Below are 21,103 nucleotides of genomic sequence, written 5' to 3'. Positions count from 1 at the left end.
CTTAGTTTCTCTCTGGCTCTGTGTGCTGATTGCCCTACTGAACCTTACCTGTGTGGGCTATGCTTTTTCCAAGATGGCTGCCGCCGACTCCTCTATGCCAGTATCCAAGATGGCTCCCGCTGGGCTGACTTCTCTGTGTGTCAAGCCTCTGTTTGGATGCAAGGTGATTGCTGCAGTGTGCCTCTGGTGTGGAAGGGCTTTATTAATCACTTAGAGACTACAGCCCTGGCCTTTGCATTTCATCTAGGGCCCTGGTGTATAGAGTGCTCTGTATACTGTTTCAGTGTTTGCTCTGTGTGAGTTTCTATGTTTGACTAGATAGCTTAGGCACCGTGTGGCTTGTTAGCCTGTGTATAGCTTTGCTAGTGCGCTGTGTTTGTTTCCAGTGCATGACTTGTTAGCTTGGGCACAGCTTTGTTGTTAGCTGGTGTATAGCTTTCAAGTCTCCTGAGTGTGCTCTGTGTATGTTTCTTGTGTATGACTGGTTTGCCTGGGTATAGCGTTTCTATTAGCCTAGGTACAGTTTACTAGTCATTGTGTTTAAACCTGCCGACTGCCAGAACCCGGACAGTCCCTGCCTGTCGGCCTTGCCTGCGCCTAGGTGCCAGGGGGCACTCCTGGATCTTCATTCCTGCTGTTCCTGCTTGCAAGTTCCAGTTCCGGTTTTTCCTGTAAGCCCTGCTGGCCGCCCGAACCTGAGGGCTCAACCCTCGGGGAAAGGTGGTCAAGCGTAGGTGACTAGGTCCAGTGTAGCCTAGGTCCAGTGTGTTCCAGTCTAGCGGGTTCCGGTCCCGTGGGTTCCGCTCCAGTGTGTTCCAGTCCAGCGGGTTTTACTCCTGTATGTTCCAGTCCAGTGGGGCCCTCCAGTGTGTTCCAGTCCAGCGGGCTCCACTCCAGTGCGCACCCGTCCGGTGCGTTCCAGTTCCGTGTATTCTGGTGTAGAACTCCAGTCCGGGGTTCCGGTCCAGTTTTGTCTCATCTCTACCTTGGAGGTGATCTTGCCTGCCACTGCCGCTCCACGGTAGTGGCCCATGGGCTCACGAACCCAGTGCTCCCAGGGAAGAAGCCTGACAGTATGCCAAGGTCCTCGAGCACGCGACATCTGTGTTCCATAACATTCAGACAGTGTGTTCTATTCTGTGTAAACAATGAAGTAAGACAGAAATTAGCTGAAGTTGCAAAAAGCATGATTTTTAGGAGGGAATTGATGACCAAATGTATTGTACAAAAGGGTATATAAGTGTAATTAGGCGGAGGCTGAGAAGGATCATCAGTGAGTAACTCTTTACAGCAGTGGTTTCTCTCTCCCTCTCATAACAAATTGCTATTTGTTATTGCCTGATTGCTTTGCTATTTGTTATTGCATGATTGCTTTGTTATTGGTAAGGAATAAAGACTTTCTCTTTGGAAGGAACATAGCCTCTGTCTTCTCTGTCACCCCATATCTTGGGGATGGCTGATCCACTGTGTCTTGGGGTGATACATTTCTTATGGTAAGTAGAGGGATCAGAGAAAGAATTCCCACATATTACAGCCTAGGACTAGGTGGTTGTAAAGGGGGGACCATATAACCATGGACTCCACTATAAACAGGCCATTCCCAATAGAGTACCAAGCAAGGTTAAGGAGTAGTCTAGTGGTCAGTGCAGTGGACTTTGAACAATGGGACCCAGATGTAAAGTGTTAGTGACAGTGTATACCAGGCTGTCTGACAGCTGCATGTATTATGGGCATACCCAACAGAGCAGTAAGCAGGTCCCTGGATTTCCTTAGTGGTCAGTGAAGTGGAATGTGCTCAAGGGGACCCAGGTCCAAATCCTATTTCATTTGTGGTGGAAATTTGTGAGTCTTCCAGAACCAACCAAATACCTAATGTACCTAAATATAGGAGACACCTTGAGGCTGGAAGGTAATTGTAGTGGTGTACAGTTAGATATGGTAGGTTTTTTTTTGTTCCTGTAGGGCTCACAGTACATCATACAGAAGTATGGTGGGAAGTGTACCTGGGTGCCATTGTGTAAAGTCCACTACTACTACTACTACTACTATTTAGCATTTCTATAGCGCTACAAGGCATACGCAGCGCTGCACAAACATAGAAGAAAGACAGTCCCTGCTCAAAGAGCTTACAATCTAATAGACAAAAAATAAAAAATAAGCAAATCAAATCAATTAATGTGAACGGGAAGGAAGAGAGGAGGGTAGGTGGAGGCGAGTGGTTACAAGTGGTTACGAGTCAAAGGCAATGTTAAAGAGGTGGGCTTTCAGTCTAGATTTAAAGGTGGCCAAGGATGGGGCAAGACGTAGGGGCTCAGGAAGTTTATTCCAGGCGTAGGGTGCAGCGAGACAGAAGGCGCGAAGTCTGGAGTTGGCAGTAGTGGAGAAGGGAACAGATAAGAAGGATTTATCCATGGAGCGGAGTGCACGGGAAGGGGTGTAGGGAAGGACGAGTGTGGAGAGATACTGGGGAGCAGCAGAGTGAATACATTTATAGGTTAGTAGAAGAAGTTTGAACAGGATGTGAAAACGGATAGGGAGCCAGTGAAGGGTCTTGAGGAGAGGGGTAGTATGAGTAAAGCGACCCTGGCGGAAGAGACGGGCAGCAGAGTTTTGAACCGACTGGAGAGGGGAGAGGTGACTAAGTGGGAGGCCAGTAAGAAGCAGATTGCAGTAGTCTAAACGAGAGGTGACAAGGGTGTGGATGAGGGTTTTGGTAGAGTGCTCGGAAAGAAAGGGGCGGATTTTACGGATGTTGTAAAGAAAGAAACGACAGGTCTTGGCGGTCTGCTGGATATGAGCAGAGAAGGAGAGAGAAGAGTCAAAGATGACCCCAAGGTTTCGAGCTGAGGAGACAGGGAGAATGAGAGAGCCATCAACAGAAATAGAAAAGGGGGGGAGCGGGGAGGTGGGTTTGGGGGGGAAAATGAGAAGCTCGGTTTTGGTCATATTTAATTTCAGGTGGCGTTGAGACATCCAGGCAGCAATGTCAGACAAGCACGCTGAAACTTTGGTTTGGATGCAAGGTGAGATATCAGGGGTAGAAAGGTAGATTTGGGAGTCATCAGCATAGAGATGGTAGGAAAAGCCATGGGATGAGATTAATGAACCAAGGGAAGAAGTGTAGATAGAAAAGAGGAGGGGACCAAGAACAGAACCCTGAGGTACGCCGACAGGCAGAGGGATAGAAGTAGAAGAGGATCCACCAGAGTGAACACTAAAGGTGCGGAGGGAGAGGTAGGAAGAGAACCAGGAAAGGACAGAGCCTGGAATCCAAGTGAGGACAGGGTATCGAGAAGTATGCTGTGATCGACAGTGTCAAAAGCAGCGGAAAGATCAAGAAGAATGAGGATGGAATATTGACCTCTGGATTTAGCCAGTAATAGGTCATTGGAGACTTTAGTAAGCGCAGTTTCGGTTGAGTGGAGAGGGCGAAAACCAGATTGTAATGGGTCAAGAATAGCATGTGAGGAGAGAAAATCAAGGCAGCGGCGGTGAACAGCACGCTCAAGTAATTTGGAGAGAAAAGGAAGGAGGGAGATGGGTCGGTAAATAGAGGCCACCCCTCTGCTCTGCATGGACATCTGTGTGGCTATTTCTCTCAAAATGATGCCACACAGGCGTTTTTGTGCCTGTTTTCTTGTCACCTAAAAGTTGGAAGTTTCACTTTCGAAAATGACTCTCTTTTTTTTTTTAGACATTTTCAGGCTAAGACATTTCTCTCAAAGCCCATTTTCAAACAGGAAAACCAGACATTTTTTCCTTTTCAAAAATGGCTGTCACATAGACTTTTTTGGGGATGTTATCTGCAAAAAAATATCCAAATTTGGACTTGGAAGACTTTTTGAAAATGCCCTTCCACGGGACCCTGTCGAATTCATTGTATCTGGTCTTTGGTAACAAAGATTGTTATCTATCTACCTCTGGAGTTCTGCCTGGTTTGGTTGTCCCGCGTCTCTTCCCTGTTCAGTAGTCATCTCAAGGCCAGGGATTATTAGGTGTTCCAACTCTGAAGGTTGTAAAACATGTATACACTCAAAAACCCGTTTGCTTCATAATAGCATCATTGTTGTGTAATCAGCTACCTGTAGAACTACTGACAGTGTTGGACATCTTGGACTTCCATAAGAAAGTTAAAACATGCCTGTTTAAAAGTTCTTTTGGACTCTAATGGAGGCCTTTGTGGTTCACACATTATTAGCTGGGCTGTTAAATATTATATTGTTTAAGCAAGTACCAAAAACAGCTCTTCAGTTTTCTCTATAACGCTAGATTCTCCAATCATACTACCACTCTTTTCTTAAGTAGTGTCACAGCTAGGGGTTGCCTTGATGACTGCTCCCAGGTTCACTCCACTGCCTGGGTAATAATTCCCTGTATCGGAACTTGCCTCAGCCGGGGAGGAGTTGTCCTGAAAAGAGAGCTCTGTCTACACTATAGCATGCTCCGCCCCAAGTGGAAGGTCCTCTCTCTTCAGCCCCAGCTGCTATCCCTTCAGAAGCCCCTTTAAGACTCAATAAAGGACTATGCTTTCAATTCAAAGTGCCACTTCTTTATTTAGCTTAATTTGAAACTATGAACTTCCTTCTTTTCACTCAGAAAAATAAATACAAATTCCTCTTAGAATAATTCTTAGTTCCATCTAGACAATTGAAAGCGTTTAAACAAACATAGCCAAACATTCCTCAGATAAGCCTCAGACACTGGAGGGGTAATCCTAGAACTCTCTCTATATGCTTTAGTATGAAGAACAAAGCAATGCACACAATAAACAGCACTAAACATTTCTTAGCTAATTGCTACAATATGAATTGTGTTAAGCAGAGTGCAAACCCCCCTCCCCCCCCCAGCCCATGTTCCCCAGTAACCTTCCCTCTGGATTTAAACTTGTAACAGGAGTTAACTTCTCTTCCAGAACCTCATTTCAGAATCACAACCTTTTCCCCACTCAGGCATTTCCCTAGTCTAGGATTTAATAAGAACTAGCTGTTAAGCCCGTAACAACGGGCTAGTTTTTTATTTTCCTATGGCCTCCCCCCCGTCCACCAACCCTCCTCTCCCCCCTCCTATCCGCTCCATCCACCCGTGCCCATCAACTGTTCTCTCCCCTACCCTCCATCCTCGGGCTCCCATCCACCGCGATTGTGACCTCCTGTGCCGTGCCGTCCCCGCTGCCGCCATTTCGCCGTCCCCACTGGCGTCGCCCCCTCTTTCCGCCATTGTCGTGTCGTCAGTTCTCCATCACTGCGTCTGTTTCCCTCAGTTCTGCCCCCTCCTTCCCTCCCTGCTCCCTCCTCCTCCGATTTCCATGCCCATGTCCAAGCCCTCCTCCCTATTGGGCTGTACTGCTGGTGGAGGCGGGGCTTGGACTTCTACACTCTCAGCGTTCCGACTCTACTGTGCATTTGCAGGTGAGTCGGTCACTTGCCGTTTATATGTTTGATTCTCTTGTCCTTCTACTAGGGCTAAACCCTACCCTTCAAGGACTCTGTGTAAGCTTCTGCTGTCTTTTTCCCTGCATAAAAGCAGGCATTCTAAAGGCTACGTATTTTCCCTTGCCAGCTTCCTCTGCCCCATATCTTCTCTGCAGCACTCTAGGCCACCCACCCTCTTTCTGTGCAGCCAGAATACTTTTCTTGAAAGATACTTGGTTCTCAACCTTCTTCAGGCTGTATGTTACTTCCCACCGCCTTTGCCCCACGGGGATTAGTTTTTCCTTCAATCCCTCCTTCCACTGTTCAATCAGAGCACCTCTAAAGGACCTGTATCTGCGAGTTTTCTGCAGGCACAATCAACAGAACCCACAACCTGGATGAGCTCTAAAATTAGGAATCCTAAATCTGGATACCAAATATTTAGTGTGCTCAGAACAAATAGAGATCAGCATGGATCAACAGTTTCTAAATGGAGCCTCCCAATATACAATCACTGCATACAAGGTGTCAAAAGTGTCCATAAATAACTGTATGGTTCAGAAGATTTTTCAATGTTAAGTGTCCATTAAACATAGCAACAACTTGATTTTTAAACAGTTTTTAAGTGCACTTATCTTTATAACAGGTCCTGAGTCCCAACATGGACCATGTTTTGCATATTGCTGCTTTAGGGAATCTGAACAAACAATCCTTTTTTAATGTCCATTTGATATAACTGTGGTCTCTATGAAAAAAAATACACTGTGTTAAAAAATTTTATAAAGTGAAATTAAAAATAAACTTATAAAGATACTACTAAAATATTATTATTGGCAAACTGACAGAGGATACCTAGCTCTATAACAATTCCTTGGACGGTGTTTTGTCAAATCTTTTTTGAATTGTTATGGAATGAAGTACCCTCTGTCAGTTTGCCGATAATTGTATTTTAGTAGTACCTTTATAAGTCTGCGCAAGTTTATTTTTAATTTTCTCCAGGTTCCTTTCCTTGCCTCTCTTTCCTTTGGGCTGGGCTTCCATAATTACCCCATCCCCCAAAGCCTGTGAATGTATGTGCACTGGAGGGCTTCATAAAGTGAACCTTTGCCCTCTCAGATTAACTTTTGGGGTCTCAACTTCAGATTCCCCTTTACCTACGGGTTTGCATCCAGTTACGTCCCTAGGGCGTTCCTCATAATCTAAGTCTACTGCCTCCACCGAGGGTACATGGGACTCTACATCTGCTCTCTCAGCGGGGCTCCCAGGGTATTTCATCCCCTTCTGCCTAGCAGTTTTACCCCCATGCACTAAGGCCATTTTTACTGCAGCAGTAAATAGCCAATTTTCCATTTTTTAATGAATAGCCATGCACTAGTGTGCCATTAGCGTGCAGCCATTAATAACATTATCATATGAGCGCTTACTAACACCTATTTTGAAAGTGGTAAGGGTTCATGTAGTAATCCTGTGCTAATCAGTTAGTGCGCAGTAATGTGGACATGCTAACTGATTAGTACAGAAAATGCTAGCACACTAAGAGAGTCTTTTACTAAGGCGCGGTCATGCTTTTGGTGCACACTAAAATTGAGGGCGCGCTAAACAGAGATGCCCATAGGAATGCATTGGCATCTCTAACATTTAGTGCACACCCAATTTTAGCGTGCACCAAAAACGTGAGCGCGCCTTAGTAAAAGACCCTCTAAATGCCATGGGGTCCTTTTACTAAGGTGCACTGAAAAATGGCCTGCGCTAGTGTAAGCGCGTGTTTTGGATACACACAGATTCATTTTTAAGCGCACTTGTAAAAAATTGCTTTTTTAAAATTTTGACAGAAAATGGACGTGCGGCAAAATGAAAATTGACGCACGTCCATTTAGGGTCTCAGACCTTACCGCCAGCCATTTACTCAGCAGTAAGGTCTCATGAATTAACCGGGTGGTAATGGTTTATGTGCGTCAAATGCCTTTTACCGCCTAGTAGCGCCGCGTGCCAGAAAATAAAAATTATTTTCTGGCGCGCATACTGGATGCGTGTGAAAAATGAAATTACCACCCGGGCCACGCAGTAGCCAGGCAGTAACTCAGAATTAGCATGCATTGGGCATGCATAGGCACTTACATAGCTTAGTAAAAGGGCTCCTAAATGTGGACATGATAACTGATTAGTGCAACAATTTTTTTAATGAAGTTTATTGGGTTTAAAAACCACAAAGTACAAAGTAAAGACAGAAAAATAAGAATAACATTCCATAAAGGAATACAAGAAAATACAAAACCAAGAAAAAGTGTGGCCTCCCCTCAAGTCCACAAAATGGGGAGTCACCCTATCTAAAGGTCACAATCAAATTAAAGAATTGACAGGATAATTATCTTCACAACATAAAACTCTGTAAATCCTAATCACCTGGAAACACAAATCCAAAACCTCAATTGGTTTTTTACCACTGGTTTATCCTGAAGGGATGTATCTAACTTTAGAGTAAGTATGCGCAAATCCAATACGTTAGCGTTTAACTTTCAAAAAGGAGACTATGATAAAATGAGAAGAATGGTGAAAAAAAACCCGGTGGAGTGACTGCGAGGGTCAAAAATTTACATCAGGAGTGGATGCTGTTCAAAAATACCATCCTGGAAGTCCAGGCCAAATATATTCTGCGTATTAAAAAAGGAGGAAGGAAGACCAAATGACAGCCGGCATGGTTAAAAAGTGAGGTGAAGGAAGCTATTAGAGCTAAAAGAAAATCCTTCAGAAAATGGAAGAAGGAACCGACTGAAAATAATAAGAAACAGCATAAGGAATGTCAAGTCAAATGCAAAGTGCTGATAAGGAAGGCAAAGAGAGACTTTGAAAAAAAGATTACATTATAGGCAAAAACATATAGTAAAAATTTTTTTAGGTATATTACTACTACTACTTATCATTTCTAAAGTGCTACTAGACATACGCAGCGCTGTACACTTGAACATGAAGAGACAGTCCCTGCTCGACAAAGCTTACAATCTAATTAGGACAGACAGAACAAACAAGAGATAAGGGAATATTAAAGTGAGGATGATAAATAAGGGTTCTGAACAAAGTGAATAAGGGTTAGGAGTTAAAAGCAGCATCAAAAAAGTGGGCTTTTAGCTTAGATTTGAAGACGGCCAGAGATGGAACTTGACGTACCGGCTCAGGAAGTCTATTCTAGGCATATGGTGCAGCAAGATAAAAGGAACGGAGTCTGGAGTTAGCAGTGGAGGAGAAGGGTGCAGATAAGAGAGATTTACCCAGTGAGCGGCGTTCCCAGGGAGGAATGTAGGGAGAGATGAGAGTGGAGAGGTACTGAGGAGCTGCAGAGTGAATGCACTTATAGGTCAATAAGAGGAGTTTGAACTATATGCAGAAATGGATAGGAAGCCAGTGAAGTGACTTGAGGAGAGGGCTAATATGAGCATAATGACACTGGTGGAATATTAGTCGTGCAGCAGAATTTTGAACAGATTGAAGAGGAGAGAGATGGCTAAGTGGGAGACCTGTAAGAAGCAAGTTGCAATTATAAGCAGGAAGTCAGCAAAAGAACGGATGGACCGCTAGATGACCGAGGGGTAAAAGGGGCAAACAGGGAAGACAAAGCCATAGTGGAGAGATTAAATGAATTCTTTGCTTTGGTCTTCACCGAGGAAGATTTAGGAGAGAAGCCAGAAATGGTATTCAAAGCTGACGAGTCAGAGAAACTGAATGAAATCTCTATAAACCTGGAGGAGGTAATAGGGCAATTTGACAAATTGAAGAGTAGCAAATCTCCTGGACCGGATGGTATTCATCCCAGAGTACTGATAGAACTGAAAAATGAACTTGCGGAACTATTGTTAGTAATATGTAATTTATCCTTAAAATCGAGAATGGTATTGGAAGATTGGAGGGTGGCCAATGTAATTCCGATTTTTGAAAAAGGTTCCAAGGGAGATCCGGGATATTATAGACCGGTGAGCCTGACTTTGGTGCCAGGCAAAATGGTAGAGACTATTATAAAGAACAAAATAACAGAGCATATTCAAAAGCATGGATTAATGAGACAAAGCCAACATGGATTTAGTGAAGGGAAATCTTGCCTCAACAATCTATTACATTTCTTTGCAGGATTGAACAAAATTGTGGATAAAGGTGAGCTGGTTGGTATTCTTGCTTATAATCAAAATAGAAAAACGCCTATATTGTGACCCAAATCGGGAGATAGACGTTTATCTCACAAAAACGAATAAAGCGGTATAATCGAAATCCGAATTTGGACGTTTTCAACTGCACTCCGTCGCGGATGCGGACAAAGTTGATGGGGGCATGTCGAAGGCGTGGTGAAGGCGGAACTGGGGCGTGGTTATCTGCCGATCAGAGATGGGCGCCTTTCGCCGATAATGGAAAAAAAATATGCGTTTTTAGCGAGAATTTAGGGCACTTTTCCTGGACCCTGTTTTTCCACGAATAAGGCCCCAAAAAGTGCCCTAAATGACCAGATGACCACTGGAGGGAATAGGGGATGACCTCCCCTGACTCCCCCAGTGGTCACAAACCCCTTCCCACCACAAAATATGCCGTTTCACAACTGTTTATTTTCACCCTCAAATGTCATACCCACCTCCCTGGCAGCAGTATGCAGGTCACTGGAGCAGTTATTAGGGGGTGCAGTGGACTTCAGGCAGGTGGACCCAGGCCCATCCCCCCCACCTGTTACACTTGTGCTGGTAAATGGGAGCCCTCCAAACCGTCCCACAAACCCACTATACCCACATGTAGGTGCCCCCCTTCACCCCTTAGGGCTATAGTAATGGTGTAGACTTGTGGGCAGTGGGTTTTGAGGGGGATTTGGGGGGCTCAACACACAAGGGAAGGGTGCTATGCACCTGGGAGCTGTTTTACCTTTTTTTTTTTTTGTAAACGTGCCCCCTAGTGTGCCCGGTTGGTGTCCTGGCATGTGAGGGGGACCAGTGCACTACGAATCCTGGCCCCTCCCATGAATAAATGTCTTGGAGTTATTCGTTTTTGAGCTGGGCGCTTTCATTTTCCATTATCGCTGAAAAATAAAAACGCCCAGCTCAAAAAAAGATAAACGTCCATGTTTTTCGAAAATACGGTTCGGTTCGCCCCTTCACGGACCCGTTCTCGGAGATAAACGCCCATGGAGATAGACGTTTCCGTTCGATTATGCCCCTTATTGTGTATCTAGATTTTCAGAAGGTGTTTGACAAAGTACCTCATGAAAGACTAGAGGAAATTGGAGAATCATGGGATAGGAGGTAGTGTCCTATTGTGGATTTAAAACTGGTTAAAAGCTAGAAACACAGAGTAGGGTTAAATGGTCAGTATTCTCAATGGAGAAGAGTAGTTATTGGGGTTCCCCAGGGGTCTGTGCTGGGACCCCTGTTTTTTAACATATTTATAAATAACCTAGAGATGGGAGTAACTAGTCAGGTAATTAAATTTGCTGACAACACAAAGTTATTCAAAGTTCTTAAATTGCGAGAGGATTGTGAAAAATTACAAGAGGACCTTATGAGACTGGGAGACTGGGAGTCTAAATGGCAGATGACATTTAATGTGAGCAAGTGCAAAGTGATGCACGTGGGAAAGAGGAACACAAATTATAGCTACATAATGCAAGGTTCCACGTTAGGAGTCACCGACCAATAAAGGGATCTAGGTATTGTCGTTGATGATTCGTTGATACCTTCTGCTCAGTGTGCTGTGGCGGCTGAGAAAGCAAATAGAATGTTAGGTATTGTTAGGAAAGGAATGAAAAAAAATGAGGACGTTATAATGCCTTTGTATCACTCCATGGTGCGAACGCACCTTGAATATTGTGTTCAATTCTGGTCACCGCATCTCAAAAAAGAAAAGGTGCAGAGAAAGGTGACGAAAATGATAAAGGGGATGGGATGACTTCCCTATGAGGAAAGGCTAAAGTGGCTAGGGCTCTTCAGTTTGGAGAAAAGACAGCTGAGGGGAGATATGATAGAGGTCTATAAAATAATGAGTGGAGTAGAATGGGTAGACGTGAAGCATCTGTTTACTTTTCAAAAAATACTAAGACTAGAGGGCATTCGATGAAGCTGCACAGTAGTAAATTTAAAGCAAATCAGAGAAAATGTTTCTTCACTCAACGTGTAATTAAACTCTGGAAATCGTTGCCAGAGAATGTGGTAAAAGCTTAGCGGGGTTTTAAAAAGTTTTGGACGGCTTCCTAAAGGAAAAGTCCATAGACCATTATTAAAATGGACTTGGGGAAACTCCACTGCTTATTTCTGGGATAAGCAGCATAAAATGTTTTGTACTTTTTTGGGATCTTGCCATGTATTTGTGACCTGGATTGGCCACTGTTAGAAACAGGATGCTGGGCTTGATGGACCTTTGATCTGTCCCAGTATGGCAACACTTATGTACTTATGAAAATGCATCACTATTGTTTCTAAATGTTATCAGATAGTTGCAAAGAAATCTGAGGAAATACGTGGCTCCTACTGCCAAAACTTTAGGCTTGTATAGCAGGAACTCTCTTCTATGATATTGAGTCCACCTGGAAACATTCGAATAGATTTGTATCTGCTGGCCACAAAAAGGGGTTTATCTTTTAGAAAAATAAAATTTCAAAATATCTTTCTTAACAGTTATAGAAGAAAAAGTCACCAATGAAGTAGCTCTTTTGGAAATAATTTCCCGAGAGCTTTCCAGAAAACATGAAAGGAGAGGATATTTGATCCACAGCTCACTCTTCTTGAAATATTCTAGAGCCTCTCAAAACAGTAAATATTCTCAACAGATAGTGATTCTGTTTGAGGATATTGCAAAATTTCCTTCATATAAGTTTTCAATAATTCTAGAGGCGCTAGGTAATGAGTTACAGGAAAATTTAAGAAATGTAAGTTTTTTGCACGAGAGAAATTTTCCATGAACTCCAACTTAACATGAACTGATGAGCTATCTTTGCTATTGGAAGAAATGGCAGATTGCAATGCAGTAATAGAAGAAACAATCTTTTGTGTCCTTTGCTCATTAGTAAGACACTTTTGCTTAACATCTGTAATTTTACTAGTAACTTGCTGAGTCAATTGACACAAACTAGGAACAGTCTTCTGGATAGTTTGCTCTATCCTTGCAACAACCTGCCATATGTCTTGCAAAGTAACAATAGTAGTCTGAGAGCCAGGTTCAGATCCTAATGGAGACTTGGGAGCCATCTGAAATAGAGTTAAGACAAAAGCAGAAGAAGCAGCTTGGTCCTTCTCTTCCGAATGAAGACTCTTTAAAGGGGAAACATCCTACGAGGAGTGAACACTAACCACATGTGAGGCATCTCTACCCACTACAATAATAGTAGGCTGAGATTCTTCAGAGGAAAGAGAAGCAGCCAAAGATGAAAAATTACTCACTGTTATGTGGGGAAGTGGACCCTTTCATGGCCAAAAATGATCAATGGGTCCTTTAGCTGTGGCAGCAGTTGCCTTGGCCTTCCATTTCCCAAAGATGAAAAAATTACTCACTGTTACTTGGGGAAGTGGACCCTTTCTTGCCCGAAAATGATGATCAATGGGTCCTTTAACTGTGGCAGCAGTTGCCTTGGCCTTCCATTTCCCAAAGATGAAAAAATTACTCACTGTTACTTGGGGAAGTGGACCCTTTCTTGCCCGAAAATGATGATCAATGGGTCCTTTAACTGTGGCAGCAGCCACTTTGGCCTTCCTTTGCTCCATAACAGAAAGGAGATAATTCCTGCTCCTGTGTCCTCTGAGTCTCTGAAGGGGACTCGAAAGGGGCATACCCTTTGGTCACGCCCCATTGAGCGCATGCCCGTGGGTCAGATGGAATACATGCTCCTCAGTCTTAGCAGTGATGTCACCTGCCGAGGGTTAGGGTGTCCACAGGATCACCTGTCAGATCTTCCAGTACAACACACTCATGCCTTTAGGCAGCAGCTCTCCCAGTTAAAAAAAAAAATTTTAAGTATTGTAGTAGGGGTGGAGTCATGATGGTGGTATGACTGGTAGTAGTGTCTCTTGAAGAATCTGAAGCACTTATCTGGAAAATTTTCTTCATTCCAACATGTCTCACATCAAGTGGAAAAGAGTGGTGATGCTTGGTACCTCTGTGGGCTGTACACCCACCCCAGTGCAACAGACCATTCAGCTGTATGAAACCATCACTCCTATTTTGTCTGTTGATTTTTCTGGCAGAAGAGCATTGGAGAATCTGGACTTGGATCCATCTCTTTCTCCTCTGGTCTGCAAACCACCTCACTGAGCAGCAGAAGAGAAGGGAAAGGCTGCGGTAGAATTGACTATGGGTGTCATTGAAAGACCATAGGAGGAAGCTTCCCTTTGGAGTATTAGCTCTGCTGAGGACCCACTCATTGGAGGCTCTGATTCAACTGTATCCCTGAGTGAGAAATTATAGACTGGAACTCCTTTCGTATGAGGAAAAGCTAAAGAGGTTAGGGCTCTTCAGCTTGAAAAAGAGACGGATGAGGGGAGATATGATTGAGGTTTACAAAATCCTGAGTTGTGTAGAACGAGTAGAATTAAATCGATTTTTTACTCGTTCCTTAAGAACAAAGACTAGGAGACACTCAAGGAAGTTACATGGAATACTTTTAAAACAAATAAGAGGAAATATTTTTTCACTCAATGAATAGTTAAGTTCTGGAATTCTTTGCCAGAGGATGTGGTAACAGCGGCTTGCGTATCTGTGTTTAAAAGGTTTGGATAAGTTCCTAGAGGAAAAGTCCGTGCTACTACTAGTCATTTCTATAGTGCTACCAGACATATGCAGTGCAGTACACATTATATACAGCTACTTTGTTCCTAGAGGGCTCACAATCTAAGTTTTGGTACCTGGGGCAATGGAGGGTTAAGTGACTTGCCCAAGGTCACAAGGAGCTGCAGTGGGAATCAAACCCATACTTTCAGGATCAAAGCCTACTGCACTAACCATTAGGCCACTCCTCCACTTTGTAAAAAAAAGACATGGGGAAGCAACTGCCATGATTTCGGTTTCTGCCAGGTACTTGTGACCTGGCCTGGCCACTGTTGGAAACAGGATACTGGGCTAGATGGACCATTGGTCTGACACAGTATAGCTACCCTTATGCTCTTATGTTCTTATGTACTAAAATTAGAGGATACTCAAGGAAGTTACATCGTACTATTTTTAAAATGAACAGAAGGAATATATTTTCAGTCAACGAATAGTTAAGCTCTGGAACTTGTCAGAGGATGCGGTTAGTAGTTAGTGTATCTGGGTTTAATAAAGGCTTGGACAAGTTACTGGGGGAAAAGTCCATATTCTGTATAACCAAGCAACCTTCTGGCTTTTACTTGCCTTTTCTACCTGTTTGGTCACCTTAAGATCATCATTTATGATCATTTCCAAGTCCTGCTCTTTGTTCATGCACATAAGTACTTCACCCTTATATTGTACTCAGGGCTTTTTTTGAGGGGGTACTTGGGGGTACTGAGTACCGGCACCTTTTCTAGTCTCTGTTAAAATTGACCCACGGTCCCCAAGTTTTAATGAAAGAGCTCAGGCCCTACACACCAATTCTGCCTTGTTATAGCTTCTGTGACTGGTTGCAGGGGGCCCGACTATTGTGGGGTGGGTCCCTCAGTGATCACCCCACCCCTGAAGGTGACCTAGCATTTGAGTACCGGCACCTTTTTTACTAGAAAAAATGCACTGATTGTACTGCTCCCTCAGGTTTTTGCAGCCCAAATGTATGGCCCTGCATTTTTTAGCATTAAATCTTAGCTGTCAACTTCTGGACCATTCTTCATTTAGTAAATCCCTCCTCATGCTATCCAGACCATCAGAGGTGTCTACCCTATTACAGAATTTGGTATCATCTACAAAGTGGCAGACCTTACCAGGTAGACCTTCTTTAATATCTCTTACAAAGATGTTAGAACAGCCAGATCAAGGACCAAACCCTGCAGAACACCACTGGTAACATCCTTTTCCTAGGAGTAGATTCCATTTACCAATGCCCTCTGTCTCCTTCCACTTATGACAAATCAGTTAACTCTCCATTGTCTTCACGGAGAGAAAAATACCTACTGTACTCAAATGTACCCCACTTCGAGAGCTTTCAGGCATGCAGGTAGTATATAAGACATTAAGGATTAGATTTTATAAATGGTGCCTAAAAAATCAGTGGCAAAAAACATAAACTGCGCTTAAAGTTATGTGGTTTATAGAATAGTGTTTAGCACTGGGAACAGCGATTACATTTAGGTGTGACCATTTGCACCAATGAAATTCTATAACAACATGCATAAATTAGAGGAACACCCATGACCCGCCTATGCTCCTTCCATAGCCACACCCCCTTTTCAGATCCATGAACTATAATTTACATGTACCTGGATAATCAGCATCCTCCCGAATCAGGATACTGGCACTGAGTACTTGGGTATAATGAACTACAAGACCAGGGGCAATCCAAAATGGCAGATTGGCCAGATGCATAAACAGACTGCTCCTTGGTTTGTGGCAATCAGCCTTATAATTTTCTATTATTTCTATCTTTAGTTCTAAAAACCTTGAAAACTATGTACGATCACCCACACTTCCGGAGATCACTAAAAACTCATCTGTTTAAAAAGGTATACCCGACCAATCCAACATAAATGCCTGACCTCTGCAACACAACAAAACTAAAACACGTAATGGACATAACTCAACTTTCTGGTTGCACGATTCCCTCATGTGGTTGGACCACATGAACTTTAATCCTATCTCAACATCACTATGTATTTGTTTACACCGGAGTCTGCAAACGCATCTCCGGTACTATGTAAGCCACATTGAGCCTGCAAATAGGTGGGAAAATGTGGGATACAAATGTAACAAATAAATAAATAAATAAATAAAGTTTTTCCCTAGTAATGGGCAAAAGGAAAGGCAAGGTCTGAGTTTTTACCTCAGCATCTTCACCTTTGGGCCAAGCTTTCACTGCGCAGTTTGCCATTGCTTCTCAAATACCTCTAGATGCTTGGGAGTTTCTGGTAGTATAGGGAGGGAAAGCTTGCCCCACCTGTCATTGAGTCCAGATGCCTCAGCAAATCTTCTAGCCCCTTCCATGAACTCTCTGACTGAAGGAAATGTGTTAAACCCTGAATCGGAAGCAGAGTTGTATGGTAGCCCACTTGCAGGTTATGTGAGTGGAGCCTCAGTTTTGAACTTTATTGCAAATGTCAGCGGCGGTGTAGAAAACTGGCAGTGCAACTGTGCATGGATGTTAGTCAACAGGGCCCTCAGTGTATTCTGCAACGTGATGTGCGTAAATTCCCAAGTCACACAGTTGGAAAGGGGGCATGGTTATGGATGTGGAATGGGCGTGTTATGGGTGTTTCGAAAATCTATGTGCATTATTATAGAATACACCCACTCTACGCCTAATTAAGGTGTCGGGATTTATGCAAAGTAAAACATGGCCTAAATGGACGTGACCAAATTTGGTCTTGTGGAGAGGCACTCAGCATATTCTATATACCGCATGGAAATTTAAGCTGATTCTATAAAATTTAGGAGTATTTTAGAGAATACACCTACAGTGCAGATTTTTCAGGCATCATATATAAAATCTAACCCTAAGTGTATCACTGCTATCAGTTGACTTTCTATAGTCAGGGCCGTGCCAAGGGTCTGTGGCGCCCCCCTGCAGAAGATCAGTTGGTGCCCCCAGTGCCCCCCCGCAGACGAATAGTTGGCGCGCGTGGGCCTCCTCCCCCCCCCCCGTGAAAATGATCGCTGCCCTCCCATCCACGCTCCTCTCTCCCCTGCCCTCCCACTCCCATGTCCCAACTGCCCGCTCTCTTCTCCCCTCCTAAGATCCCTTTTAAATTTACCTCCGTTTGGCAGCGAAGGCGCAGCATCAGTGAAGGAGGCGGCGCTCCCGACATCTCTACTAGTCTTCCCTTTGCTCAGTGTTCCGCCTTCTTCTGACGTCAAGGAAATGATGGCAGAAGAAGGCTGGACATTGAGCGAAGGGAAGACTAGTAGAGACATCGGGAGTGCCGCCTCCTTCACTGACGCTGCGCCTTCGCTGCCGGATGGAGGTAAATTTAAAAGGGATCTTGTTGGGGGGGAGAAGAGGGCGGGCAGTTGGGACATGGGAGCAGAAGGGCGAGGTAAGCATGGTGCGGCGGGGCGCCCCCCAGAGGACGGCGCCCTCCTGCCGTGCCTACCAGGCTTACAGTGTTGGCACAGTCATGTCTATAGTCCTCCATGCTTCTCTTTCAAAACAAGATGAAATCCACTAAAACTTCAAAACATAATATAGATTGTTTATTTCTGAAGCCTCCTTTTAACAGTAGTAATAGTAGTCACGGTACTGTACTCTTTCTCTTTCGTAGTTTCTATGACTGATATTATCCTGACAGCACTGTAGATACCTCCTTCTTTTCTAAAAACAAGAACAGAGCTTGAGGTGGGCAGGAAGCATCTTCTTGAGCTCGTTTACTGTTTTTGGTTGTACTCCATCAGGTCTCATTACCTTAATCATTCTCATTATAAAGTACATCCTCCTCTGTAAATTTAAATATTTTATGCCCTTGCATCCTGCCTTATGCACATCATTTCCCCCTTCATCTCTACATACTGAGCAAAAGAACAAGCCTTTTTACGAAGGCGCAACATGTGTCCAACATGCGTCAGTTTGGAACTGCTGCCCAGCTACTGCGTGCCCCTGGCAGTAATTCCATTTTTTAACGTGCGTCCGATATGCGCTTCTGAAAATATTTGTTCTTTTCTACCGCTTGGTGGTAACTGAGCGGTAATCGGCAGTGTACATGCACTGACGATGACTGCCCGGTTAACATGTGAGACCTTACCGCTAAGTCAATGGGTGGCGTTAAGGTCTCAGGCCTAAGATGGAAGAGCGCCAATTTTTATTTTGCCGCACGTCCATTTTCGGCCCCAAAAAAAGAGGCCTTTTTTGCAGGCGTGCTGAAAAATGGACCTGCACACATCCAATACACGCATCTACAACGGTGCAGGCCATTTTTTGACGCAGCTTAGTAAAAGGACCCTGAAGTAATTTAAGATTTCTGCATTCTGCTGGCCTCCCTCCTCAATGGCTCCACTTTCTCGGTTTTAGAAAGTGATTTTATAGCTCGCCCCGGTGCCCCTGTAATAATATCTGCGTATCTAGTCCATTCTCAGTCTTACAGTTTTATTACTCTTGACTTGTGTATTATAATGTCCCCATAAGTACGAGTTCAGTTGAATTTGTAAATTAAATTATCTGAACAGAGTCCTTTTACTGTTAGACAATTATTTGCATCCTAGCTGATATACTGCATGACTGCTAGATTCTTGCACTGTTAGCAGCTAATCTACTGTAAGTTGCTCATACAAATTCATGTGGTATGCCCCAATTCAACTAAATCCTTGCCATTTACTTTGGAGTACTGAACACTTAACTATGTTGGCTCAGGGGATACAGCAATGAAACAATAATTAACATGGATAATAAGCTCTTTCCCAGACAGCTAAAGGATGAGATTATGCTCTTTTAATAAACTAATAGGCTTACATGTATTTTAATGTGTTTTACATGAGCTATTCTGTTAGCACCACGAATTGGAATGCATGCACTTTCCATTTATCTTTCTTGAAGCACCACCCTCTCTACCCCTATTTAGGGTCCCCGGGAAATAATTTTTAAAGATGGAAACTATACATCATAGTGAGAACAACCTTCAGAATAATCCATTTTCACAAGCCTAGATTGATGTGCCTAGACCAGAGATTCTCAACCCAGTCCTCGGGACACACCTAGCCAGTCAGGTTTTCAGGATACCCACCATGATTATGCCTGAGATAGATCTGCATGCCCTACCTCCACTGTACGCAAATCGATCTCATGCATATTCATGGTGGGTATCCTGAAAACCTGACTGGCTAGGTGTTTCCTGAATTCTGGGTTGAGAACCCCTGTCCTAGACTGCCCCTTTGAAAATTTCCATCCTCTGCAGACTCCTGTAGACCATGTACGTTTTGAAGGTAGGGAATGGGGTGTCTGAAGAGACCTTCCCCTGAGTTTGTTTGGTCTTTCCCAGTATGGCAATACTTACATACTAAGTATACATGACATTTTGTCATCTCTCACTGTAAAATAGCAGGTTCCAAGAAACACAGGTACTTGTAGTCCTAATTTTCAAGAGTATCAAAAAGTGCATGTGCTAAAATTTTATTTATTGGGATTTTTAAAAATTTTTTTATTAATTGGGATTTATTAACTGCCTTTATGAAGAGATTCACCCAAGGTGGTGTACAGTAGGTACAGTTTAACATCAAACTTACAATTTTGTTACCAGCATTACAATAGTAAAATGAACAAGTAAAGACATAGAATGAAAGAGGAAAACTCGAAAGCAGCAAATTGAGACCTAATAATAGGACTACCATGAAACAGGATCAAAAATATACACATTTAACAGCACTGAAATTTAAATAACAGAGATATAATACAATGTAAGCATAATTGCGATGGAGTATCTAATAAGCACACAATTAACATTCAAATAACATTGCTATGATACTAATGCTTTTTTTTTTTTACAATACAGCTTATCATATAGCTGAGGGGCCAAGTGCAGATATATAGAAGGGGACAAGATGCGTGGTATAGAGTCAGTTGGGATAAATAAATGGGTAACTAAACTAATGACACATTCTTTGTATAGTTAATCAAGATATAAGGAACTGGTCTAAGTTACAGTGTGTGTGTGTAGCAAGCTAGTCCAGGTGCAGAATAGGTGTATAGTCTGTCACCCTATGCATTAAAGGCTTGGGAGAAGAGCCAGGCTTTTACCTGCTTACTGAAGTAGAGGTAGTCTCGAGCCCACCTCTTCAATGTCGCCTTCAGCACCTAACCACCATACCTCTATTCAGGAAATCTAGACTGCCCCAACTTGACATTTCGTCCTTTAGATTGTAAGCTCCTTTGAGCAGGGACTGTCCTTCTTATTAAATTATACAGCGCTGCGTAACCCTAGTAGCGCTCTAGAAATGTTAAGTAGTAGTAGTAGTAGTTATATGTAAACCCTCTGGGAATAAATTCCAGAGCATGGGGGGCTACTCCTGAGAAAGCTCTCTGGCGGGTATCACATTGTACAGTTTCTTTTGATGAGGGGACAGATAGCGATGATCCTTGAATGGCTCTTAGAGGTGTCAAAGGTGTGTAAAGGGTTAACTTATTCTTTAAGTACTCTGGCCTGTTTTGTCTGAGGGTCTTGAAAATCAAATATAGAGTTTTAAATTTAGTCCTGTAAGGTGCTGGTAGACAGTGTAGTTTTTTTGCAGGAAGGGTGTGATGTGGTCATGCCATTTGCAGCCTTCTATCAGTCGTGTTGGAGCTGATACAAACTCTTTTTGGTTTGACTAATATACAGAGCATTACAAAATTGACCATCTGCTTCACAGCTATGTGGTCAATTTAAAAACTGCTCCGTTAATTGTTCAATTGTATTGCAACCTGTCTCATACATTATGATTGAGATTTAAGTGGCTGCCATTTAGATTAAAAAAAGACACAGCAACCAAATCACCTCATTGTTTTTACTTTGTTGCCATTGTTCCAGGAAATGGGAATACATCTGGCTATTGAACCTTCATTTTTAAACTTTCTAACCCTTTTTTTTTTAAACTTCAGACTTGAAATGCAT

This window comes from Microcaecilia unicolor, chromosome 2 (assembly GCF_901765095.1).
Source record: "Microcaecilia unicolor chromosome 2, aMicUni1.1, whole genome shotgun sequence".
NCBI lineage: Eukaryota > Metazoa > Chordata > Amphibia > Gymnophiona > Siphonopidae > Microcaecilia > Microcaecilia unicolor.
Note: the sequence above shows the minus strand (reverse complement) of the source record.